Source organism: Octodon degus, unplaced genomic scaffold (assembly GCF_000260255.1).
Source record: "Octodon degus isolate 3935 unplaced genomic scaffold, OctDeg1.0 scaffold00005, whole genome shotgun sequence".
Lineage (NCBI taxonomy): Eukaryota > Metazoa > Chordata > Mammalia > Rodentia > Octodontidae > Octodon > Octodon degus.
The window spans coordinates 10250391-10254886 of NW_004524581.1; positions in this window are offsets into that span (position 1 = coordinate 10250391).

A 4496-nucleotide genomic window follows, 5' to 3' on the forward strand; every position below is an offset into this window, starting at 1 on the left:
TAGGTCGCTGGGACTCACACCAAAGCATTCCTGTAAAGGAGTGTACTAAGGAGGGTAAACTTTGTGCCTTGGAACACTCTCAAGTGTTATGTATTTATTAACATTGCCCTTGGTGTTTTGACTTGGACACCACAGTGTTGTTGTGTGTTTCTTTCTTCCTTTTTTTTTTTTTTCTTGGTTTTGGGGAAAGGGGACAATGAAGCCAGAGCTCTAAGGGGCCAGGCTGGGCTGGGCTGTAGCAACATGGTGAGGGATGGGGACCACCAAGGAACTGGGTGGCCCTGCAGGTCACCACCCAAAGGGTGGAGATGCGTGCGAAGTTGTTTTGGGATCCACAGAGATGAAAGCGTCCTAACAATCAGAGCTTTTCCACCCTTCCTTTGGGGAGGTAAACAGCTGCCACTTGGGCCTACGAGCGCCCATATGGTGACCCAGTCCCACCTCGGGGAAGATGACCTAGGGAGATGCTAGCGCAGGCCTCAAGAGCAGGCTCAGGATGGTTCAGGCAGGAATTCTGCAGGCCTGGGAGCCAGAGTGTAGCCTGCAGAGGGGGATCGAGGGCCCTGCATGAGTACTTCCTCTTGGCCTGGTGCAGTCTTTGCCATTGGCAGAGTGGGGTCCTCAGAGTCTGGAAGCCCAGCTTAAAAAGTCCTGCAACGCTGCATGGTGCAGCAAGAACACATGGAAAGATACATGCCCGTGTGTGTCTTATGCCCATGGCGGACATTGTCAGTTTATCAGTGCACAGTTCCCCCTCTGATCCCAGATTTCCCCTAAGAAGAATCCACGTAGTACTCTGGGCAGCAAACACTGAGCACTACTGTTGTCAGGATGGGGAGCAGGGATGTTGCATCAGTAATTTAAAATTGATACCACTGGAAATCTTCCCCCACTCAGGCAGAAACGTAGCATTGAAACATAGAAGCAGAGTCACAGCACTTGAATTAGGAGGAGGGACCCAGAAACCAACCCTAGGAACCTCCACAGAGCCCAGCAAGGGGAGAGACATCTGGGGAGCCCTCAGGCTGTCGAATTCTACCCAGCTGCTCACGTGGAGGATGGAAGCAGGATGCCTAGCCAATGGCTGAGAACAGAACATGTGCACTTGGTGCCATAGAGAGGCCGTCTGCGCTGAGGTGGATCACTGGGTTCTTCTGAATGAGGCTCAGCAGGGCCAGTTGGCTTGGGGGACAAGGGAGCTGTGGCCCATGCACAGCGGTGGGCTTTGCCAGAGTCCCAGGCTGGGTCCTCCCACTTCTCTAGCCTTGCCAGAGGCCTTCCCACCTCTACAGGTCCATGGCTGTGCAGACTCGGCTTGGGCCAAGGGACCCCGAATGTGCAGGAGAGTATCACAGGGGCTAGGATTGGCTAATGGTAGAGCATGTGCCTAGCACAGGAGGCCCTGGGTTCGATTCTCGCCATTGGAGAGATTCACTCGACCCTAACAAGAATCAAAACAAGGGGCCGGGGAGATGGCTCAGTGGAATAAGCACTTCCCTGGCAAGTGCAAGGGCCTGAGTTCAATCCCTGGTTCTACAAAAAAAAAAAAAAAAAAAATCAAAACAAGGAAAGGAAGTGAACAAATTTCAAAACAACGGCAAGCCTCTCTGGAGAGAGGACATACACAATGTCTGTCCCACCTTTGGAGAAATGTGGGTGGAGGTGGCCACCACTAGAGCAGATAAAAAAAGTGCAAGTGAAATAATAGATGTTTTGCAGGGTATGAACTTTAGAATCACCGGCAGCCCTGCACATGGGAGAGTTTTAAAGAGCAACACCCATTTACAGTTGCATCAAACCCACCAAATGTTTTTCATTAAAATCTTTAAAGCATTATGGAGAAAAAATTAAGAATTCCTATCTAAAAGGAGGCATGCCTCTAAATCAGAAGCTTCCATATCACTAAGATGTCCACCCTCCTCCAGGGTGATCCTACATTGGATGTGATCTGCTTATCTTCTTGTCCAGGGAGCCTTGAAAGTGGCTGTCCTGTGTAATGTGGGTGTTCTCTGTGTAAAAGGCCTCCTAGGGGCTCCAGCCTGTGTCGTCACTTGGGACTCAGCTAGCAAGTCCTCAGGCTTGGTGGGGAGGAGACAAGAGGGCTGGAGCTCAAGGAGGGCAGGGGACACTTCTCCAGGGGACAGCTCAGCTGCCACCGGTTCATGGGAAGCAGCCTGGCCCCCATGGGCAGCTTGGCCTTGGGGACTTTCTTTTCTTTTTTTTTTTTTCTTTTGGTAGAACCAGGGATTGAACTCAGGCCCTGCGCTTGCCGCCAAGGAAGCGCTTATTCCACTGAGCCATCTCCCCAGCCCTTGGGGACCTTTCTTGTTGTACAACTTGTGGACCTCCAGGCCTTCCCTGTGAAATGCACAGCAGGCAGGAGAGGGGCTAGGCACGGAGCTGGAGCCGGGGCTCTTCCTGCAGATCCTCTGCTCTCTGCCTGCATTCAGGCGCCTGTGTCGTGGGGCAAGGAGTGTGGGTATTGGGGGTAGGGTGGGGAAGAGAAGTGGCAGGTCAGAGTGACTGCATGGTGCCCAGGGACACACCTGACACTGACCAGAGGTCTCCATGGCTTACCCCAAATCCTTTTCTTTTAAAAGTTTACTAACTACACGTTCATTATTGACAAAATTAAAACTCAATGAAAAAATGCCTAGTAACCTCCAGTTATAATTTGATAATCCTTCCAGATATGTGCATATGTATAAATAAACTTACTACTACTGTACACACACACACACACACACACACTCACACACACACACTACAGTGGCCATTCCATTGCCTGCCGTTCCCAGCTTGGTCTCCCCACACCACTACCTTGCAACAATATAAAGGATACCTTTCATGACACAATCCAGTGAGCTACACCTGCAGCTCTTTTGTTGCGGTTGCTTTGCTTTGCTTTGCAATATGGTCTTGCTATGTAATTCAAGCTGCCTCCTGCCTCAGCCGTCTGAGTGCTGGGATTACAGGCACGCACCACCACGCTGGCTACCTCTTCATTTCTGTCCCACTGTCTGACTGGATGATCATTTATTTAACCAAACCCTCTAGTCCTGTAAATTTAGGTTGTTTTTCAGTTTGGGGGTTGTAACTAGTGATGTGAGGAAAACCCTGCCCATTTACCTGGTTTATCCTAGAAAACCTGTCAAGAAGTGTGGCAGGATGCAAAAGGTACCCAACCACATCTTAAAGTCGCTTCCTGCACATTTCCAAATTGCCTTCCTAATAGGTCTCTCCAATGATGTCATGATATTGCACCCCAAATATGATAAAGTCTGATTCTCATCGTCTTCCCTCAAAACACTTACAGAAGAGGTCCTGGGAGCTCAAATAGGTGACTCCAGAACTTGGGTATTTGATGTGTTCATGGCAAGAGTTGGCATTCATGATGATATCCTCGAAAGCCTGGAACAGTCACTGAATCATCAGTGTCAGCCAACCATCTTGCCAGGTGGCCACAGGCTACAGAGGCAGAACAGCGGGCTGGGGGCAGGAGACCTGGCGTGGCCCAGCCTTGCTGGTGAGTCAGGCCATTCCTGCTTTATTCCTCTGCAAGACTGACAAAGCCACCCAGGCCGCGTATTTTCCTAGGAAGTCTACTTTCCCAGCGACCTTTTGTGCAGGGGATGGGAATGTTTCCAAAGAGTGGCTCTGGTTGTCACTCTCCATACGACCCTCTACCAAGTCTGTCCTCCTTCTCCTCAGTGAAGGAACTGCAGAGCTGGCCACTAGACAAAGCGAAGAGGTGAGCAGACACCATGTGCAGTAGTTAGCATTGGATCTCCTACTGCTCATTTCCTGTGGTTTGCAGTGCAATAAAAAAAAAATGTGCCGCACACAAGAACTTTCCTTGCTCTATGACTGGGAACAAAACGCTTCTGAGCTGTACAGGGTTGGAAAGGGCCTGGGGGCCACTGCTGCCTGGGTGTAGAACAATTGAGGCCAAAGGAGCTGAGTGCACTGCAGAAAGAGGCTGTGTGCAGGGCGGGGCTCCTGCACTTAGGCGAGCCTCATGAACAAGCTGGGGACTCTGTGCCTGAGAACAAAAGCCATATGGATCTGGTATTTCCATGGTTTCAAGAGAAAACACAAATACTGGTCTTTAAATGTTCACAAAAAATAAATACATCCAAAAGTTGGATGAAGCCTACCAATGCTCAGGGTTTGGCATGTGGTCACAGTGTGCAGCCGCTGGGCTGCAGAGCAGGGCACTGGAGCTGGGCACAGCTTCTGTAGAGACAGCGCCTGCGGGGCTTGGCTGGGTGGGGATGCCCCAATCCTCTAGGTGCGAGCATTTATCCAGGGAGCCCCTCCCTCCCCTTCTGACCCTTGGCTTCCAAGTCCAGGGTGGGCGGCTCCGGGTCAGGTCCCACTAGAGGGCCAGCGTCTCAGGAGGAGAGCCCTGCCTTGGCCTTGGCTAGAGCAGCTCGGGGGAGGCCCAGCAGGCAGGTCTGGAATGAAGGGAGGCCAGGCGAGGGGCCCGGGCTGGG